Source organism: Diabrotica virgifera, chromosome 8 (genome assembly GCF_917563875.1).
Source record: "Diabrotica virgifera virgifera chromosome 8, PGI_DIABVI_V3a".
Classification (NCBI taxonomy): Eukaryota; Metazoa; Arthropoda; class Insecta; order Coleoptera; family Chrysomelidae; genus Diabrotica; species Diabrotica virgifera.
Genome location: NC_065450.1, coordinates 191,984,489 through 192,008,556, shown reverse-complemented (window position 1 = coordinate 192,008,556; position 24,068 = coordinate 191,984,489).

Here is a 24,068-nt window from a genome sequence, read left to right as displayed (position 1 = left end):
TGTGTTACTTACGTGTCCCCATGCGAGAGACGCGTATGTTTCTATATGTTTCCTGCAACCGATTTTGATGATATACATAGATATAAACAAATGAAGATCAAAAAACGGTAAATTTTCGCTTTTTTCGTCTATTACCAAAAAGTTAAGCATTTTAAATAAATTTAAGAGTAATAAGCTTATAAATCGTTTAAAAAAGCTTCAATATGGCGTTCGCGGGATATGTCTATCGTTATTGGTTGCTTAGAAAATTGCAAAATAAATCATAAATTTCGAGTTTTTATATTCATAAAATTCAAATTTAATATTCATAAATTATGTAAAAATTAACTTAAACCTTCTTATAACACATAATGCTGAGACTTCTGGTGCTTAAATCGTACCCTAAATTTCAATGAAATTGGTCAAACAGTTTAAAAGTTATATAATTTGTTTTTCCCAAATTCATTGTTTTGCAACACTATAAGTCAGAAAATGATGAAGTTAAAGTAATACTTTGGATAGCTTATGAAAGAAGAAGATTGACACTATTAATTTAATTAAAAAAATGACAAAAATAATTCTAAATATTGCAAAATTATTTTGCAAAATCATGTGAATTTAAAAATGGGGGGGGGGGCTAACTTCGTCCCTAATTGTCCTAGGTCAATTGTTTTTCTTTCTAAATGTGTATAAAAATTCAGTCCTTCTAAATATGGAAAAATAATTTTTCTACAGGTAACGGTTAAAAAGTTATTCTAATTGATTTTATGTAAGCAAAAATTCGACATGTTTTTGCAAAAAGATTTTTCACTGTTTCAAATTACTTTTTGTCATTTTTCTTAATTAAGTTAATAGTATAAATGTTCTTCTTTCATAAACTCTCCGAAGTATTACTTTAACCTCATAATTTTCTGACTTGTAGTGTTGCAAAAAAAATGAATTTGGGAAAAACAAATTAAATAACTTTTAAAATATTTGACCAATTGCTTTAAAATTTAAAATATAATTTAAGCATAAGAAGTCTCAGCACTCCGTGTAATAAGAAGGTTCTAAGTTAATTTTTACATAAGTTATGAACATTTATAAAATCTCAAAATTTATGATTTATTTTGCAAGTTTCTAAGCAACAAATAAGGATAGACATATTCAGCGAACGCCACATTCAAGTTTTTTATATATGATTTATGAGTTTCTTATTCTCAAATTTATTTAGAATGCTTAACGTTTCGGTAATAGACGAAAAAACGAAAATTTACGGTTTTTTGATGTTCATTTGTTTATAACTATGTATATCATCAAAATCGGCTGCAGGAAACATAGGTTATTAATATAGATGTCTACACTACTCAAAAAATTTGGTTTCGGCCTGCAGGGGGATGTGCCACGAGAAAAATCTTATTTCTCTGGACTATAAATCGTGACTTCTAAAAAGGGCGGTGTTTTTCTATGCGGTGTTTTATTTCAGTAAAGTGGTCCCATTGGCTGTTTATGTTTATTCTCAGTATATCTATCTTTAATCCATATTGGGCCCGATGTGTTTGCATTTTCAAATTAATTATTATCATTATGTAATATACTTCGTTCACTGACGGTAAAATATTGCAAAACCTATAAATTTTAAAGAACCCCTTAGACTGACATGAAATTTGGCATACATCTAGGTAACATGTCAAAGAAGAGAAGTAATATTATGCCGATGTGTGCGTTCGCCATGGGGGTGAGTTTCACTCTTTCTCGGGGGTGAAAATATATACGTTCAAAATATGTCCGGAAATGTCTTCTAATCAACTTTGGTTCTACAGCATTTTCTCACCAAATTAAAACTCTTCGAATTATTTGCGAGTAAATATGGTCATTTTTCAAGAAAAAAACACGTTTTAGACGGTTTTTTGCAAATAACTCAAAATGTACGTATTTTAGTGAAAAATACATTCTTAGTAAAATTATAGCCCATCGAAAATGAAAAAATGTATGTATGAGATCCCTAGACTCAGTAAAAGAAGAGTTATAACAAATGAAAAAATAGGTTCATACTTGCCAAATGCCAAATCGAATATTTCAATATAAAATAACAAAAAAATTAAGCACTTTTTGGGGAAAATCCATTAGAACTTTTTTAATGTGTTTAAAAGAACTATATTTTTGGTTTTTAGAAAAGTTTCTGGAAATGAAAGTAAGAACGTTACGCTCTCAATAAAGTTGCTCCGTTTTTATTGGTAAAAAAATCGTGAAAATCACCCCGTAATTAGCATCCCAAATAAAATTAATAGTTACCACTTGACAAGTTGCTTTACTCGTAGCTGTATTGTTTATATGATCTGTAAGTCTAATCGGTTTAAAGTGCTTATTTTTGAAGTACCTGCAGTTGAAAGGGCTTACAGAAAAACCTTTTTGCCTTACAGAAAAACAAAAAATTAAAAATATTCAAAAAAGCAAAACTTTCATTTTTGTACTCCTTGTGATTTATGGTATCACTAATAAATTTTAAGTTATTTTGAAAGAAAGCATTTGTTTTAAAATTAAGAATTAAACAAAAGAATGTGTGTGTACTTTGTACGCACGTAAGAAGTTATACTTCTATTATATGATTTCAACGAAATCAATATACTTTAAACAGTTTATTTATATTTTATTTAAATATTAAACTAATTTTAATACTTACTACTTTCCAAAAATTTTTATTAAAACTATACCAAAAATTAAAATATTAAAAGAATAAAACACACGCAAACACATTGAAAAACGAAACAAAGGAATGATTTCTGAACAATAATTGTTGAGAAAATTTTTAACTAAATACGTATTTTCTGAAAAAAAAAAATATAATAAATATACCTACAATCATAAAATGTATAAAAAAATAAAAAAAATAAAAATTTGCATTGGGAATTGAACCTGCGTCTATCAGGTTGTTAGATTATTTTGAACTCACCCCACGCAGAATTTAACTACCGAGACACGTGAATGAACTGGGAAGATATAGCAATTAGACGTTTTAAAAAAATTTTTTACAGTTGCTTATTCTCTTAGTTTAATCAAATAGGTTTAATTCTTGTGGAATTAAAATACGACAAAATATCAAATTATGTAAATCAAAGCATTAATACCTACTCGCTAGGTAGGTACATTTCCCAAATAGGTACGTATTTTGTAATTTTTTATTACAATACTGAAACATTTACAAGAAGGTACATACCTGTTGCTTTTAAAAACTATTTAAAAAGTCACTATAATTCGACACCCCCATCGAACAAGGTTGTAACTCAAGTTACACCTTTTTCCAGATTTCAACAGAGGCGAATTCAGCAAAAAATTGCGCACACGTCAATATAAACGACATAGTTTAATTCTCAATACTTTGGCTAATACTTCATTGAAAAAAGTTGTATTTTAACTTACGTGTGCCATTTTAGCGTGAAAAAGGCAGTAGCATTGGATACTCCTTATGTTAAATATTTACTTTCCTTAGACTTCACGATTAACAAGAAAGATGAGTTACAACTTTGTTGCACGTATGCTTAATTTATAAAGTATTCAAACATATGGTGCATCTCATAAGTCAATTTATCTAAATAAAACTAAAAAAGGTTTACAGACTTTTTTTCCTTTTTGATAGTTGTGGTGGACAAAATAAGTATAGAATAGTGTTTGCTACCTACTTCTATGTAGTGAAAAAGTTTAATATTAACATTACACATGTATTTTTTGAAATAGCACATTTACAAAACGAGGGTGATTCAATGCATGCCCTTATAGAAAAACGGAAAAAGCATTAAGTCGTATATGCTCCACATCAATGGATAACCATGATACGATATGCCAAAGCATCTGGCAAGCCTAAATCCGTAACTGAAATAAATCAGAAGCAACTTCTAAATTTTAAGCAATTTAAGGACACACGACATGTTAATTTTGAGGTAGATATTAATAGTAAAAGAATAAAGTAATAAAGTAAAATGGTTTAAAATTAAATATTTAAAGATACGCAATAAAATTGCGAAAAATTTGAGATACTTTGTACCATGTTTTTTCATAGTGATAGAATATTATTGTTATTGTATAATTAATTGATTGGTTGACTTACCTGTTAAGGAAGGACAATCATAATTGTCCTATCTTACATTTCGAACATTTGTACTAATGGTAGTGGCATTTTCTGGCCGATGATCACAGTTTAAAGAAGAAGAATAAGAAAAAAGAAGATATTAGGCTTCTTGACACGTGACGTGCGCACATCACTGTTTTTTTTTTATTTTGATCGCACAAAAACGGGTGGGTTCGAAAGAATCAAAGGGAGGGAGCGTACAAATGTTCGAAATGTAAGATAGGACAATTATGATTGTCCTTCCTTAACAGGTAAGTCAACCAATCAATTAATTGTCCTTCACATAACATTTCGAACATTTGTACTAATGGTAGGCTGTTGAAAGATAAAGCAATATTGTGCGATAATTAAACAACACTACATTGCAATCCAAAAATCGATACTTTACATTTTTTTTTTTTTAGGAACTTTACAAAAAAAAGAGAGAATGTATTAGAACAATTAAGAGTAATGTTTGTAAGTAATAAGAACATTAATGTTCTTATGCAATAATAATAACATAAACATATAATTACAAACGTATAACAAACAATAAACAAACGCAGAAGCATACATGGACTAAACAGACAATATAGTTTTTGCAAAGAGTCCGTAATCTTTTGCTAGAGGTTTATTATAAAAAATATTAAATACTTGAGAATTTTCTGTCAATCCCGCCGTCTCTCTAATAGTTTCTATATTTAATCCAGCTCTAGCTCCTGCTGACGTAGATGCTTATCTAACACTACACCCTTTAAACATATTGGTGTCTGTGTTACATAATTTTAAAACATCTTTTAGCCATCTACTCAAAGTCTTCGTAAATGCTGCTTTATATGTTTTTTTTATTGTTATAAACAACTTGTCCTCTGATTGAGGACGAATGATTTTAGAAATCTCTAAATAGTGACATAAAGTCGATGCTACACACAACTGTGGTTTTTCTTTAAAATAGAGAAATCTTAAAATAGGTTGATTTTTATTTTTCGAAGAAGTCTTTATCCTATCTGGTATCATAATCGCAATTTTATCTTGATCCATGAAAATATTTTGAATTTTTATTAGGGATAGGGTTTGCAACCTGTGAGCTGTAGTCAGAGCAATTAACATTACAAGTTTGTAAGTAAGTTCTTTCAAGGAAAGACCTGTGAGAGGAAATAATGTTTCTAAATAAAATAATACTGGTTGAGGGTCTCAAGTAAATTGATATTTGGTATATATACATTTGTAAAAATTTTTAAACATGTTTTTATGTTTTTATGGTATATGTATTATCAATGCCAATGCAGCTCTATGAATGTTTATAGAGCTATATGTATAATCCCGATCTACGATATATTTAATAAAATTAATAATATTTGATAATTCATAAGCAAAAGGGTCCATATTTTTTCTATACTATACCTCCACCATCTCTTGAAAACTGTATCATATAAATTTAGTGTTTTTGTTGTAATAGATGCAATCATAATTGTGATGGAATGCTCAGGAATACCTTTTCTTAAAAAAGCTTGCCTGACAAACATGCAATAGTCAGGGTAAGATGTTGGTGTCCCGGATATGGAAGACTAAAAGGGTGCAAAATTCAATTTTTACCAGGTCCTAAAATTATCTTTTTGCCTGATATCCAAGGTTGGTTGCCAAGGCTGATTTGGCCATTCTGCTACTACCACAATTCCTACTGCTTTGTCACATATGATTTTTTCTAAAACTCTTGGAATAATAGCAAAAGGTGGAGTAGAAAAGCATAAAATTTTAATCCATGCCAATTTAGAGTGAAGGCATCAACTTTCTCCGATTCGGGGTCAGGTTTCCAAGATACATACCTTGCACATTTTTTGTTAAGTTATGTGGCAAACAAATCGATTTCTGGAATATGAAGCTGTTTAAAAATTATATTAACACAATTATCACTTAAAGAATACTCTGTTCCTCTTTTCAAAAATCTTGGCTCTTAATCAGCAATAATATTTTCTTTTGTACTGATATAAGATGCAAATATTTTTAAATTTCTATTTTCACAGTATTGTCAAATTTCTCTGCAAATGTTGTTAAGATTAGATTAGAGTATTGCACACTCCCCATCTTGTTAATACAAGATACAGCTGTTGTGTTATCTATTCTTAGCAAAATATTACCATTCCTATATTCCTTGGAAAAGGATTTCAAGTCATTATATGCTGCCAATAGCTCAAGTACATTTATATGTAGTTCTCGCTGTCCATAACTCCAAAAACTATGAGTTTTATTATCATTACAGTATGCTCCCCATGCTAAAAGAGATGCATCACAAAATATTTCAAGTACATAATCAGATTTTTTTATATTTTGTTCACTAATTGGTATGTTATATAACCACCAATTGAAATCGTTTTACAAGTATTTAGGTATGGTCATTTTTGTCTTAAAACTATTAGTTTTAGAAGGAGCAAGCCACTTTTCTTTTTCTAAATTTTTTAAGTATAATTTTCCATATTTAACTGAAGGACAAACTGCTACCAACTGACAGATTAAAACTGCAAATGATCTTATCGTACATGTACTTTTATTTTTGATGGTCTGAATACTATTAATTATTTTTTCTTTTTTTGTCAGCAGGTGCAAAATATATCATTTTATTAGAATCAAACGTAAAACCAAGAAAAGTTATAATTTTTGTGGGTGAAAGTATACTTTTTTTTATTTATAGTAAATCCCAGGCGGAAAAAAGAACAAGTTTCAACAATATTTTCCTTAAATTCTAAATATGATTTTGAAATCAGTAAAGTGTCATCTAAAAAAATGACAGAAGTAAAGCCTCTTGTTCTTAGATTGTTTAAGGCTAGTTTTAAGGTTTTCGTAAATATAAAAGGCGAGATATTCAAAACAAATGGTAAGAAGTTGAAATGATATAGAATATTTTTGTACTCCAATTTTAAATATTTTTCTTTTTAATTTTCATGAAGAGGAATAGCAAAATAGGCATCTTGTAAATCTACTTTTGCCATAAAACAACCCTTGAAAAATGAGCTTGAGAACTGACCTATAGTCTTCCAACTTAAAATGTGGGGCTTCTATAAAGCAATTTAACTGTTTTAAATTTAAAACAAATCTATGACTTCCGTCCTTTTTGGGCACTAGACAATATGAAGAAAGGAATTGCTCTCTTGTATGCTAAGAAGAAGAAATAGCTCCCTTATCTAGTAATTGCTTTATAGCTAAATCATACGACTCATTTGGGTCTATGAAAAACTTTTGGTGCTCTCTCTTGAGACGGTGTTGTTTTAAATAAAATATTAAAACCTTGGACCCAACTTAAAACTTTGTTGTCTGAAGTAATCTTTTTCCGGTTTTTAAAATAATTAGCCACATTTTCTGCTGATTTTTTATTTACCTTTAGTATGACCTCCTGGTTGTCCTGGTTGGGTTTTGATGCTGTTGTCTGCTCGTCTGTTTGTATCTCGATGTTAGTTGAGGATGATTTGGGTACTGGCTTTGTCGAAATCTTGGTCTGTTCGAGGCTGGATTGAAGTTTAAACTCTGTTGATTGAAGTTGTAAGATTCTGGAAGTACCCTTGTTGGATGCTCAGTGGAAAAAACAGCTTGGCGTTGTGGCGCGGTCTTCGGATAAAAAGTGGCTTTTTGTGGCTTCATTATAGAGCTGACTTGAAAAGCTGCTGATCTTGTATCTTTGCTTTCTTTCAACATTTCAATCAAATTCTCCCCAAATAAATATTTATCTATAGGTTGCTCGTCTAATAATTTTTTAAATTTTAAATTTAATGAAGAACTGAGCAAAAATCTTCTGTGCAAGGACATCTTCTAAAACACTTCTATATTGAAGTTTATGTAATTGGCAATTGTTTCGATATTCGACCTCTTTATAAAGGGACATAATACTTGCAGCTAAAATTGTTTGCATAGTTTGCAAGTCTTTATCTTCCCTAATTTTATTTTTATCTTTTATGGCAGATAAAATCTCAGAATTCAACTGAGGTGGGCAAAGTCTTTCGCAGTTTGTAGCAGGTAAGAATTTTTCTGTAAGTTTACCCACAATACTTTTGTCTAAGCCTTTGGAAAGGGAATAGTTTAGCCTTTTTGCTACATCTGGCAACATTTCAGAAGCATTAAGGTTAGTTTTTAATGGGTCTTCCCCAATTAAGTTAATCATATTTAGAGAAATAGATTCTTTTTGTGTAGGTACCTCTCCAATGAAAAAATCTTCTGTCTGTTGTTGTGACTCCTCAATAAGTACTGCTGGTTGTAGATCTTCACTTGCCCTAAAATCTTCAATTATGCATCAGTTATGCTCAAATTGCATTGGATCTCATTTTCTGTATTATTTAGTGAAACTGATGGGTTATGCACCTCCACAATGGTTTCTGTAATATTATTTTTAATATTTTGACAAAACCAAATAAAAATTTAGTGTAAGTAAACTTGCTACGCTTGAAAAGTGAAATCAAGGTAAAATGTACAAACAAATATTTAAATAAATATTATGTATTCTATTTTAAATTTCTGTGCTACTATAAAATACCTCTGAGAAATAGGAGCACCTCAAATAAATCATAAAGATTTTCTGGGCTATTAAAAAATACCCGCTTCCCTAGTATTATTGTTTGAAGACAAGCCAAACACAAATTTTGTGTATGTAACTTGCTATTCTTGTGATGTAAATTCGAAGTAAGATGTGTAAAATTAGTTAAATAAAAATATATTCCATACTATACTTCTGGGCCACTATAAAGTGCCTCTGAGGAATAGGAGCATCTCAAATAAATCATAAAGATTTTCTGGGCTATTAAAAAATACCCGCTCCCCTAGTATTATTGTTTGAAGACAAGCCAAACACAAATTTTGTAGAAGTAACTTGCTATTCTTGTGATGTATATTCGAAGTAAAATGTGTAAAATTAGCTAAATAAAGATATATTCCATTCTATACTTCTGGGCTACTATAAAGTGCCTCTGAGAAATAGAAGCAGGTCAAATAATCATAAAGATTTTCTGGGCAACTTAAAAGTACCCTCTTTATAGTTATATCCTTAATTATTTAGTCTGTATTACTTTGGGCTACCTTAAGGCACCTTTAATGAGACAAACAGTATATTTTTTCTTTGCAAAATGTGACGTTTTTGCATGTAATTTATGTTAACACATTTTCTACGAAATAAACATTTTCAGGAAAACCCGTGCAGTCCGGCAACATAGTGCCTGTTTTATATTCGAACAGGAAGATGGCGAAAAAACAGGTACTATGGCAACAGAAAAATATATTGATAACAACAAAATAAAAGACTCCATGTTTGAATTTGATTAAGATTGTCACTTTGTAAATAATTAACAAATATAGCTCTATTTATTCACGCTAAATTTAATTTAACTACCATAAGCAAATCAAAATAAATATCATAATATAAATACCTGAGTCCTTTTCATCCATTTCCTCTCTCAACTTTACCAATTTCTGTTGCAACTCTTCATATTTCCGCCGCTTTCGGGATAAACAACCACTCTTTGATGTCACACCTTTTCGGTATGAAAATTCTCCGGTGTGGACAAGCACACCTTTTTGGCATTTTAAACGCTTTTTAACAATTTTTATAAAATTATTTCGAACACGCGTGTGATCAGCCGCGCACAGAAAAAAACAGTGATGTGCGCACGTCACGTGTCAAGAAGCCTAATATCTTCTTTTTTCTTATTCTTCTTCTTTAAACTGTGATCAGCGGCCAGAAAATGCCACTACCATTAGTACAAATGTTCGAAATGTTATGTGAAGGACAATTTATAATTTCCAATTAAAAATTTATAATTAAAATTGTGTAAACTGTGAATTAATATTTTGTTTAAATATAGCATAAAAACTAATTTTCTCCTAGCTATATTGCAAATGCCTTAAAACATAAAACCTTTAAATAGTTAAACGGGAAAAATAATTATCACGGAGAGTGTAAAATGGTTGTTATGCGAGTTGCAACCTATTTCTACTAATACTCATGTTTAATCTCAAGGTTGTATCTCAAACAAACTCAAGATTTTCAATAGCTAATAAAATTACAAAGCATAAGTACATCTCACAGTAATTCTTCATTATGTTATAAATATCATATTACATTAGTGTAAAATAGTCTAATCATTTCGCTACAAATTTTTAAAAATTAATGTTTTCGTTTTTTGCCTCTCCTGTAAAATCGCTAAAAGTGAGTTACAACCTTGTTCGATGGGGGTGTGGAATTATAAACTTGCTTGTTGCTTTTTGCCTCTGTCCTAACAACAATAAAAACTAATGTACACAACATTTGTTTATCCATAATCTCCATATTATTGAACAATTATTTTGACAGATGATTTTAACACCCAATCAGATCCCGTACAACGTTTGAGCGACTAATACCATACGTGACCATACTGTCGGTGTGTGCATGCGTCTGGCAAAATAAAAATTTACCCCCGTGCCTAAACAAGTAAAACTTCAAAAATTACTTTATAACCAAATCTTTTAAAAAATAAGCCTTTTGAACTGATCAAACTTACAGATCATATAAATAATACATAACTAAAGTAACTTGTGAAGCAGTAACGATTAATTTAAGTTAAGTTGCTAATTAGTTGGTGATTTTCCTTAGTTTTTTTTACCAAAAAAAGGGACCAACTTAATTTTAAGCGTAACTTGCTTACTTTTGATGCTAGAAACTTTTTTATAAAAAGTATTTTTTTAATAACGAGTTTACCCAAAAAGTGCATCATTTTTTGGTTATTTCAAGTTGAAATATTTTTCATTAAATATTACAACACTCTGCTTCTACTGGGTCTAGCTAGAGAGTTCATACATACACCATTTTCTTCACTTTTTTTGAAGCTAAATTGTTGCTGAGATTGTTTTTTAGATAAAATACCTACTTACTTTTTGTGTTATTGTCAAAAAACTTATAAAAATATATTTACCAGCAAATAACTCGAATTAAAGCTCTTTGTGAAAAAATGCTATAGAACTAAAGTGCTATAGAACTAAATTTCGAAAGTATATTTTTTCACCCCCGAGAAGTGGTGAAACTGGCCCCCAGGGAAAAAGCACACATCGGCACAAAATTACTTTTCTTCTTTGACATGTTATCTATGCGTATGTCAAATTTCATGTCAATTCAAGCGGTTATTTAAAATTTGGAGCAAGAACCGTGATTCAATGTACTACACTGAAAAAAATATTGTACATAGTGCCAATGAACGTCAATCATTGACTTTTTTACATTGATTCAATGAAAATTTCGTTAATACTATAAACACGTAGTCATTAAGTAATGACCATATTCATTATTACAACGTAATTATATTCATTAAAAATAATGAATAGAATCATTAGTCCAATGAATCGTTTTGTCTATACAATTACTTTTTTCATTATACTAATAATTTGTTCATTGTATATATGAAACTATACATCAGGATTATACGGTTAAATTATTAATGAATATAAAACGTTGCACTAATGTACAGTGTTCTTTAAATTACGAACTCGTTTATTAAATCAATGTTTTAGACTTTGATTAATAATTCGATAAATTGTTTTGATGTAACATAATCATTGTATTAATGTAATATACTTGAATCAATGGTCAATACATTGTAGCAATAGTCTTGTACATAAACCGATACATTTCTTAAAACTCTATAAGTGTTTTTATTGCTGTAAAAAATTCACGTGACAACAGTTGCAGCCTCCTAGCAGACAGTCACCCTGCAGACTCTGAGGAGCGGTGTTTGGCGCTAGTGATTTGGTTGATTTTTCTAAGGTATATATTTACATATATTTTTAACTATTTATAAATTATTTTGTTGGATTTCTACAAAAAAAAACTTGTACTTCTATTTCCACTTTTGCAGATTGCTATGGACTTTGGAGTGGCATTTGGAAATGGAAATGGACTTATTGATGGATGGGACAGCAATTTAGAAATAATTATCCCATTTCTTCGGTGTGAAAGTCATATCAAAGATAAAACAAATAAATTTTTATTTGAAAAGATTACCCATGAAGACATTACGGAATGTAAGTACCTATTTCATTATTTAATCCTGCATATCTAGTATTAATTAATTTTTGTTCTCTGTAAATTTTTTCAAAAGCTAATTCGACATATAGGTAAAATAAAATAGGAACCATTTGAAAATATTTCCAAATTAATGGTATATTCTAATAAAAGTTTAGTAAATTAAATCTTTAGGTGATTAAACGGTAAATAATTGAAAAATATTATTAAATCTTGCAGTCGGTAATATCTATCAAAGTAAAAATAAACATATCAACATCTACCAATTTTTTCAGGATAAATTAAAATATTTCTATGTATTCAAATATTTTGTATAAAAAAGTGATACCCAAAAATAAAATACGTTCACTATTTAGATTTATTTTTTTATAATAATTTTATTAATATAAATTGTAGATGGCTAACGTGCAGTTCTTCTTTGTGTTCTACATCGATATTTTGTACGAACTAATCAAATGGTTAAAAAAAGATCATAATGGACAACCTAATATAATAAACTATACCATCAGAGATTTCCAGTAATCATTCTTACATCGGAAAGACCCAGCAAGAAATCGAAGATCATATTAGATTTTTGAAATCAAAGAAAAATTCCATTCAACCATTTGTTTTTTGTATGGGTGGTGATAATTAATCCCAGGGAGATGTTGTATTTATGGAGATGTTATTGTAGATGTATTTATTTTCACGATATCAGCTATACATTTTTTATATAATATAAATATTTTTGATAATATATTTGTAATATTTACGTAGACATTAATTCGTCATTTTGTTTACTTATTAACTATTTGTATGTTATATACAAATATACATGAAGATGACATTCACTGAACCAAAAAAGTACGTAAATATAATGAAAAAAACATTGATTCAAAAACGGGGAGCATTAATTTTCGTCCAAAGATCAGTATCGTTGGTCCAATGTAAGAAGATATATTAACTAATGCTCAAAAACATTAGCTTCTATGAATTAGTACGTTTATTCAATGTACTTTCTAGATAAGAATCAATGTACCGATACATTGATTCAATGTACCGATCCATTGATTCAATGTAGCGATATATTGATTCAATGTACCGATACATTAATTCTTAACTAGAAAGTACATTGAATGAACGCACTAATTCATAAAAATTGATGTTTTTGAGCATTAGTTAATGTATCTACTTACATTGGACCGATGATACTGATCTTTGGACGAAAATTAATGCTCCCCGTTTTTGAATTAATGTTTTTTTCATTATCTTTACGTACTTTCTTAGTTCAGTGTAATAATATGTTTTATATTAGTTTTATCATCATCATCATCATCCAGCCTCAAAAGTCCACTGCTGAACATAGGCCTCCTCCCCTCGTTTCCAACCCCATCTATCCTGCGCCGCCCTCATCCAGTTTTTATTTACCTTTCTTAAGTCGTCAGTCCATCTTGTAGGCGGTCGACCGACGCTTCTCTTGTCTTCTCTTGGCCTTCATTCCAATAACCTCTTCGTCCATCGCCCATCTGTCATTCTGGCTACGTGTCCTGCCCATCTCCACTTCAACCTGGCTATCCTCTCGATGACGTCAGTCACCTTAGTTATATATTAGTGTAGTATACCTAAATAACTTTTTCCGTCAAAAAAAAATAGAAAACCTAATTTTTTTCTTCAAAAAAGGACACACTGTATTTGATCTTGATAAAGTTGGAAACTATTGATGAAAATAATGCTTTCCTTCATTTTCCGTAATTGAATTCCCTAATAAGTTCACAAAAGTGAAAAGAGAAATTAAGGCCTCATTTCTACCCGTCCGATATTAGTTACATCTGATGCTGTAAAAATATTATTAAACTTTTCGAAAGTAAATTTGGCACAAATCAATTTCAAGTTCGGCGGTTTTTACCGAATTAGTCAGCCGAAAAATTATAATTTGTTTTTGGAGTTACCAGTATCGACCTGATGTTGGCAAAAAACTCTTCACGAAACTTTGTCACCGAGTGGAGAAAATGTCAAATATAATTAATTTGAAGCATTTGAACTTTTTTTTTTAATAAAAACAAGCGAACGAGGTTTTGATGTGAAAAAGTTGAGAAGTATTGTGATTCTTAAAGTATATCACACTAAATTTTATTTACCGAAGTTTTATCCAAAATGATTATAGCTGAAAGCTGTCAGGCTCAATAATTGATGCTAAGTACTATTATTGTACTTTGCATCACAAAAGTTTTCTAATACGCTGCTTTATGTGATTAGTACGGAAATGTCAATTATTACACGTTTTTCTATACAGTGCAAGCCGAAAGTCCCCCCTCTTGTCTTTTGAAGGGTTATACATACACTTGAGTCCACGAGACTTTACCCGTGCGTCATTAATACCTGGCGAGATAAAACACATACTTTTTATCTAGCATCATTCTCTTCCACACATGAAACTAATGACAAACCAGCTACCGCCTATTATTAAGTAAAAACACATGTTATTTTTATGAACGATCTTCTAGACTCAGTACATTGAAAGAAATAGGTACAAAAAAGACGATTGGGGATGCTTTCACATATTTTAAGTACATTTTCTGACGTTTTGGTTTGTTTACTTTTGTGGCTGTTAGTTTGTTGAATTTGTTGCTGTTATTTTGTCGAATTTTTGCATTTTGAAGTTTTCTATAGTATACAAACAGTTGTTTCACAACTAATTTTATATTGGAGTTTGAAATCTTATGGTAAGTTTATGTTATTTTACGATTAATTTTGACAACGTACAAAGCTAACCTCATTCACACAGTTAAGGAATTCTTGTGTTTAATGTTCCGCCAAAGTGAATTAAATAACAAAAAGAAAATATGTTATTGAATTATTTATAAATTGTTTATTTATTTATTAATCAAACATATTAAAATAATTTCTTAAGCTACTTCAAATGTAGCTGTAATTATGCACCAAAATTTTAAAGCAAAACTTAAATTTGACATTATATATATTTGATAACGTCAAATTTTATAATATAAACCGTGATCGGAGTAATACCCACATTCTGTCACTTGCTGTTGCGTTTAGTAAATTTTCTACTTATTTCGTATGCATTAAATAATGACGCACGGGTAAAGACTCGTGGACTCAACTGTATAATAGTTAAATTTTGAAGGTGGATGTTAACGTAACACGTGACGTAATAGTTATAGATGACATTACAGAGCCACTTTGACCGGTCATTTTAACTGGTACCTTAATGCAAGTGATATTTCGTTGAAACATATTGAAAATACCTGTTCAATCGTATTAATTTTGTTTGGGTTTAACTTGCTTTTGATTAATAAATTAAATGACTACTCTACGTGCAGTTTCGTAATTAAATAATAAAGATATAAACGTCCACCCATAGTCCAAGTAATGAAGCTTAAAATAGGACAAAACCTCGCAATTTTTACAGAATGGATCAATTTGCATTCCACCTCCGAGACGGGGTGGCAACCACCCCCATGGTAAAAGTGCCTTTCGGCATCATAATATAGATTTTGATCCTTGGACTATCCACTACTTCTTCTCAAAATTTCAAGCAAATCGCTCGATTCTGTAAAAATTGCGAGGTGAAAAGCTTCGGTTCCTGGACTACCATGGCTATTTTTCAAAATAGATGACGTTTTTCTATTCTCTATTTGTTTTTACGTTAATGTTTTTAAAAAGAGTTTTTTTGCAAATGACCATATGCCGACGTTTAAATCTTTAATAAAATTAATTCTAAAACTACAATATTTAAAAAATGAATTAAGATCAACATACACTCAAACAAAATTAGTATGATTGAATAGGCATTTTCAATACCTATCAAACGAGATATCACTTACAATAAGGTTCTGTTTAAAATTATCGGTCAAAGTGGCCCTCTAACTTCATCTGTCACTATTATGTCACATGTTATGTTTATTTGAGAAGCATACGTCCATTTATTTCCTCGCTCCAAATTCCACCATTATAATGAGTAGAACCATTCAAAAGATACGAGGGGGAGAAGACTTTTAGCTAGCACGGTATAATATTACTAATACCCCAGTCAAACTGAAAAAAATCATCGATTTCACATATGAATTGTATGCTGTATACAATTGTTAATGTATACAATTTTCACCTCAATTGTATATACAATTGTTATTAAAAAACCGTTTGAAAAACCTGAATTTTCCTGGAAAAGCGTTAGTTTCCTATTTAATTAATAAAGATTCAAATGTCCGCCTATGGTGATTTGTCGAAAAAGATGACGTTTTTCAATTCTCTAGTTGATTTTACGTCAATATCAACTTTTTTGGTCAATAACCAAATTGAAAATTTGGCATTTTCATTAAAAAAAATGACACCTTTTCGGACGGTTTTTTGCGATAAACATTTTTGTAGCTTATAAAAAAATCAAAGAGATTAGTTTCTTCATAAATATTCTAGTTATAATACAAAAAGAGATATGGTAAGTAAAAAAATGATTTTTTTTGTGCATGCTAAAATCGGTGTGTTCAACTTATAGTAAAAGAGAAATTGTCGATTTTAGGGGTATAATGCTACGAATACCTTTTGTAGTGCTTGAAAAGACTTTTAAACGGGCACTGTTAAATGTCTATTGCATTCAAACTAAGTCAGATATGGTACAAAAAAAACTGATGACTAATGTATTTTAAGGAAAAATGAGAAATATATTTAGCCCCTCATCCACCAGAATTTAAATAGACCATTTCCTTCTACAATACCTTTTATTACAGTATTATTTCTACGTTTAAAAAGTTGGACGGGTTTAAAATGCATGGGCGGGTTTAAAATGCAAATTATAGAGCGCATTTTTAAATGTTCTTAAAAATCCTTTTTCTCCATGTAACTCGAGAATGATAAAGAGATATAATAATGAAAAACAAAACAAAATTGTGACCTGAAAAGAACCACCCTTCAATTATGTACTGTATCTTTTTTTGTATCCCTTATCATTTTCGAGTTACATGGAGAAAAATGAAAATTAAAAAAAAATTTAAAATGCGCTCTGTAATTTGATTTTATTGTTTTCAAAAACCGTTTATTTTAAACTCGTCCAACCTTTTTAACATATAAATAATACTATAATAAAAGGTATTGTAGAAGGAAAACGATGCATTTAAATTCTGGTGGATGAGGGCCTTAAAATGCATTAGTCGCCATTTAACAGTGCTCGTTGTAAAGGTCTTTTCAAGAACTACAAAACGTATTCGTACCATTATAGTTCTAAAATCGACAATTTCTCTGTAATTTTAACTTGAATACACCCATTTGAGCATGCACAAAAAAAATCATTTTTTTTACCTACCTCTTTTTGTATTATAACTAGAAGATTTATCAAGAAACTAATCTCTTTTATTTTTCATAAGCTTCTTCTTCTTTAAGTACCGTGCCCAAATTTTTAGGCGTGTTTAGCTTCCATAACAATTTGCCGATATCGTTCTCGATCTTGTGCGGCATGTAACAATTGATCTGCTGATAAGCCAGTCCATTGACGAAGGTTTCGGAGCCATGAATATTTCTTTCGACCAATTCCTCTTTTTCCATAGATCTTTCCATTGAGTATTAACTGCAGCATCCTGTATCTGCTACCTCTCATTATATGCCCCAGATATTCAAGTTTTCTCTTTTTTATCATCTTCATTAAGTCACCTTCGCCTTGACCTACTCTGTTTAAGACTTCTCTGTTTGAAATGCGTTGAACCCAAGATATTCTGAGCATTCTACGATACGACCACATCTCAAAGGCTTCTAATTTGTTCATCATGTTAACCTTCATGATCCAGGTTTCACATCCATATAGTAATACAGGATACACATAGCATTTTAGGAACTTGATTCTTAGTTGTAAGTTCAGCTGAGAGTTGTTCAGAATAGATCTAGTTTCATAAATGCTCCTCTTGCAATTTCTATACGAGTTTTAATTTCTTCATCCGGATTTAGTGTCTCGTTTATCCAACATCCTAGGTATTTAAAATGGTTAACTTTTGTTATTGATTCATCACTTCATAAGCTACAAAAATATTTTATAGTTTTTTTCGTTATATGCATAATTTTCAAGGTATTCGCAAAAAACCGTCCGCAAAGATGTCCTTTTTTTAATGAAAATGGCAAATTTTCAACCACGAAAAACTCAAAAAGCACTAATTAAAAAAAAATAGAATTAAAAAAAATAGAACAGTTTTTGCTTAGAATTAGGTTCTCTAGCCACTTTCGTGTTTGTATTGACCAAAAAATTTTTAACCCAGGAAGAGGTGGAAACCACACTTATAGGGGAGTGCATTTAGATTTTCACTTCGGAAAAAATCAAACAAGATAAAACTTTTTGTAATTTCATTAAGAAATGTTTATTAAACAACATGTCAAAAAGTTCTACTCGAGAAGTGGGTGCTTCATTTTTTATTAAACAAATGAACAGCGAAGTTAGATGTTTTTTTAAATAACTATAACTCCGAAAATATAATTTTTAGAAAAAAACTGACTTGACGATTGAAAAACTCAGAAAATTTTACAAAAAAACCTTTTATAAAGATTTTTCTAAAATTAAATCTCTAGCTTCTGTAATTTTTTATTTATAACGCTAAAGTCACCCTTCTCACACACATTGGCGCACTGTAAACTAGCGTTGGAAGAAGTGCACGATTGAGTTTTTTTAATGTAATTCTTTAACTAATGGATCAAAAGAAATTTTACAAATTGGACATGAAAGAAGGTGAAATAAGCTATCCTATGGTTGTAATAAAAAGAAATAAAATGTATGGACATAAGTACGGTGTGGGCGAAAAGTGAGCCTTACATGAATTTTGTTTAAAAATGATTTAAAAATGTGTAACTAATAAAATTTTACTTATAAAACTCTCAAATTTGCACAACTTAACCCTCAATCATCTTATTAAACGATGTTGTATTAAAAAAAATCTCAAAAATTTAGTTCAAATAATACGATGTCTCAAAAAATGCAATTTTTGAAATCTTCGTAGTTTGACAGAACTCCCACTATTTTAAGACGGTATTATTCAAGTTTGAATAAATCTAGTACAATTTTTTTGCTATTTTTTTAAAGCCTGGGATGTAATTTAAAAAAAAACACTGAATTATTTTAGTTTAAAAATAAAATAAACAATTTATTTTTGAGAAAACTAAGAAAGATAACAAAAATGTAATACAAAAACCGAAAATTACCAGCTGAAAAAATGTATATACAGAGTGATCAAAACTTTTTTCTGTCAAACTTACCTAAAATACATTTAACAATAAGCTTCAACAATAATAAATGTTCAACAAAAAATTTTTTTTAGCTCTTATACAGTATGTCTGCTTAACTTGGAACCTATTGATAACTTTTTTAATATCAGTTTAACGAAAAAAAGTTATTCTTTATAAAATACTCTGCATCGTATATAACATAAGATGCAACCATCAAATATCAAATTTTATTAATTTTGTACGAGGTATGTAAAAAATATGAATTTCACTCAAGAGTAAAGTACCTTTATATTTCACAATATCGAAAATGCTTATAAAGAAAAGTTGTTTGGAATTAAAAACTATGTTCCAATATGTAATTATACCCTTCTAATCGAAAATTTGTTTTTTTAATATTCTTTCCAATACATTTTAATTTTTAATATTATTGTGAAAATTTTTGTTTATCTTTTTTTTAAGAATGAAATTTCATATTTGTTTGATTGGATTCTACTTGTTTTTCATTTAAATATCCGTCATTTTGGATCCGGCATTTTGAAATTTAAATTTTTAATCTTTAATTCAGATTCAACAACCTGTTAAAAATATAGACAATAAATGTTTTAGAAAAATGTTCTTTTTTATGTTATTTTTATAAAATCCGCATTTTAGATCCGCCATTTTATAGTTTATAATGTTAATATTTAAGTTAGGTTTATCAAACCACTCAAAAATAACAATATCTAGAAATAAATACATTTTGTAAAGAAATTATGATTTTACAACTATTTTTAAGTTATTCGCCATTTTAGATCTGCCATTTTATGATTTAAATTATCAAAATTTGATTCAGGTTCAGCAAGCTCTCAAAAATATCCACATATATGCAAACAAACACGTTTTATCTAAAAATTCGGATTTTACAAATACTTTTTAAGGATTTTTAGGAAAAAATCCGCCATTTTGAATTCGTCATTTTGAATTTGCAAATCGTAATGTCAGATTCGGGTTCAGCATAATCAAAACTGAAATAAAAACATTTTTTATCAAAATAAAATGTTGAATTCACCCATATTCTTAACATTATTTTTATACAAAACAATTGTTATTGTTTAAACAATTACTAAACAATTAGCGGCGAAATTTGTGAGTAGAACTTTTTACTTTAACATATTTATAAACTAACAAAAAAAGTTTTAGAAAAATATAACCTTGTTTGATTTTTTCCGAAACATTGTATCTTTTCGTTCTAATTGCACTCCCCTATTACAGTGGTGTTAAAAAGTCCTGCATCACCTAAGCGCCTTATAGTTTTTGAGGTTTAACAGAAGTTTTTTGTATATTTTCGCTAATTCATTTTAAATTTGTGCTTGTAATTTGGCATTATCGGTATACTTACTAATGTTTTTTAATTACTAGCTTAAAATTCTACAGAAAAGATCAAAATAATGTGATTGCAGGGATTTCCCATAATCCGAGAAAATTATGAGGTGATTATTAAGTCGTTAAAGTACTATTAATTTGAATTTTAATGACAAATGTGTCACATATTTTGACTATATAAACACTGTAGTTACCCTTATAACACATTTATTCGCTTTTTGATTTTTGATAAAAAGGTCAAAATGTCATCCCAGGCCAAACAAACTAAACTATCAAACGAAAAGCGTTTTGAAATAATTTTTCACCATAAAAACGACAAATCTAGTCGCGAAATAGCATCCGCAGTAAACCGTAATTAGTCTACAGTAATTAGAGTCATTAAGAAGTATGCTGAACAAGGAAAAATCGACGACAGACCGCGTATTTGGTAAGGTAATGTCGGATTTTTAACACCACTGTAAGACAAAAGTGCCGTAGGATATAGCGTAACCTTTATTTCTTGAGCTATTTCCTATTTACAATGATAATATCAAGTAAAGTGATGCAATAGGATGGAATTCGGAGCCAAATTACGTATTGACTGCACTATTAGTAAAAAAATCTTCTAATAATTTAATTTAATGTGACTCATTTATATCGGCAATTCGGACATGTAGTATAAATTTTAAAGTAAAAAACTTTAAAATGATATTGCTAATATTTATGAGTTGCGTTCCTGGGACAACTTTATTGAAGGAGAGTTCATTTGATTACATGAAATCAAAAGAGGAAATTCAAAGGATCGGCTCTAATTATGTTAAATGAAACCAATTGTGTCGAAAATTCCTCTGTAGAATGCAATAGGATGTGGCTACCCGTACCAAAATAGAGGAAGTCGGTAGAAAGAAAATACATACCACAATTATTAGTAAGTCAACAACATATCGAGCTTAATATATAATATAATTTATGTTTTAGTATTATTTATATATCAATGTATTATTAATATTATTTTTATTTAAAATGATATACTACTTATAAAATCAGAAATTGGTGTTAGTTTTGAGAGTAAATTGAATGTGAGATCAAATTAATAGTTCCAATATCGGGATAGTATCATAGGGTTTTCTCCTGGTTCTTCCTCGTGATTTATTATGAAATCACTAACACGAGAATTTTACTGTCATGATTGCATGTGGTTGTCTTTTTAAAGACAGACCACATGCTATAGTTTTTTTGTGACGGATATTCTTGAGTTAAAGTTGATTTTATGTAAACGAATGAACTATCTTTCATTAATGTTGCCCCAGGAACGCTACTCATAAATAATATTTGTAATATCATTTTAAAGTCTTCTACTTTAAAATATAATATATGTCTGAATTGCCGATATGGATGAGTCAGATTAAATTAAATTATTAGAAGAATTTTTTTTTACTAAGCAACAACATTTTTGTTTAATTTAATATTATTTTATATTTTGATAACGACGTCCGAGAGGGAAGTCGGAATGTCAATAAAATCATCTTATGGGTTTATTGTGTTATATCGATCATTTCATTCATAGGAGATTCTGACCAATAGAAAGCTACAGACATGCAAATTAAGGTTGACATTAATGACAAATGTTTTAAAAATTATAAAAGTGATGACTTTCAACCGTCAAATACATATTTATAATAACTGTGTGTTTAATTTCACTAATTGGTACTTACATATATAAATTACAATAAAATTTTGGTTTTGAACAGTTTTATTCATGAAATAATCGCAACAAATTGCACTCGAACTCTAAAATTAATATAGAATTTTTGCCCTCGTGACACTTTGACATAATTTCACTCGCCTTCGGCTCGTGAAATTAAAACTGCCAAAATGACACTCGGGAAAAATTCAATAATTTTAGAGCTCTTGTGCAATTACTACTGATAATATTACTAATGAGATGAAGATATTTTAACAAAAATATGCTTTCAAAAAAATTGCTACGAACGATCTTTCTAAAAGGAGATGGTTAGTAACACAATGTCTTTAATTTAATCGTTATTCAGTAAATACGTTGTTTGGTCGATTTAAAAATCAAGCAGACCTCAACAATAAAAATTCGCAATTTACCAGAATATTTGCCTAAAGATTGAAATTCTCAAATCAAAAAAATAAAACCGCAGTTGATTTATTAACTTAACTTCGCTCGAATAAACTTGAATATTCAAAAAGCATTAGTCCGGTCTTTTAACATGATGTAAAAAAGAGTGTGTGTACTTTGTACGCTTGTACGCCCGTAAGAAGTTATACTTATATTTTTATGATTTCAATGAAACAAATATATTTGAAACAATTTAATTGTATTTTTATTTACATATTAAGCTAATTAATGCTTAAAATAATACAAAAAATTAAAAATAACGTTTTATTAACTGTATACTAACTGGACACGTGGGAAGGTACACGTGGTAATTTAAACCACTTGTTGTTTTGTTTGTGTAGTTATAAAAATCCTATGTGTTCTGTGTTAATTTATTTATTTATTTTAATAATTTCTCAATTTAATTGCCTACACCCTGTAATTATTTATTCATATATCTTTTTCATTAAAATTGTAAATATTTATCAATATTTCTTTCTGAACATACACTATCATAAAATAGCTTAAACAAACACCTTCCTTTCTCAGATAGAATAGAATAGAAATATGCTTTATTGCCACTGAAAATTTTTACAATTTTATGGACAAAGCTTACATACAGTCAAAAGAAAAACATAATATAAATAACAAATAACAACTACAATTTACTAAAATTAGATAAATCGTCAACAATGTACAGTATAAGATATAAAAGCCAAGACAAAAACAATTTATTGCAAAACATATATAAATTGCAAATTGAACATATAAAGATCACCTTTAATATTCTACAGTTTTCAACCAATTTTTAATTTGACAACCTTTTTTATCTAATTAATTTTCTTATAATCCTCTACATTTCATATATTTCCAAGTGTTAGGCACCTACAATGATACATAATAACTGACATCCCGTAGTCCTGTGACCGGGAAAAATACAAACTTGAATATTTATTCCTATTTGTCATTTACTTCGACCTTTGCCCATAGCTCAAAACACCTAAGAGCAAAGACCTTAACAATCGTACAAGTGTTTACAATAAGTTTATTTTCACCTCAGCTGCATTTATGAACATTCCCACCCGACCGTTGTCTTTCACATAACTAATACATCTGTCTCTGTTTCACAACACACATCTGCCTTCAGGATCCATTCCAATTCACTGTGTTTTGACCTACGAAGCATGCCCCCTTACCCAGTCTCTCACCTAGCTATCCTATTAGCATAATTTGGACGTTTAAACATGTTATCGATGAACTTATAAAGCATCCCTTGTAACGGCATGTAAGTGGATCAAAATTATATAGTTTTT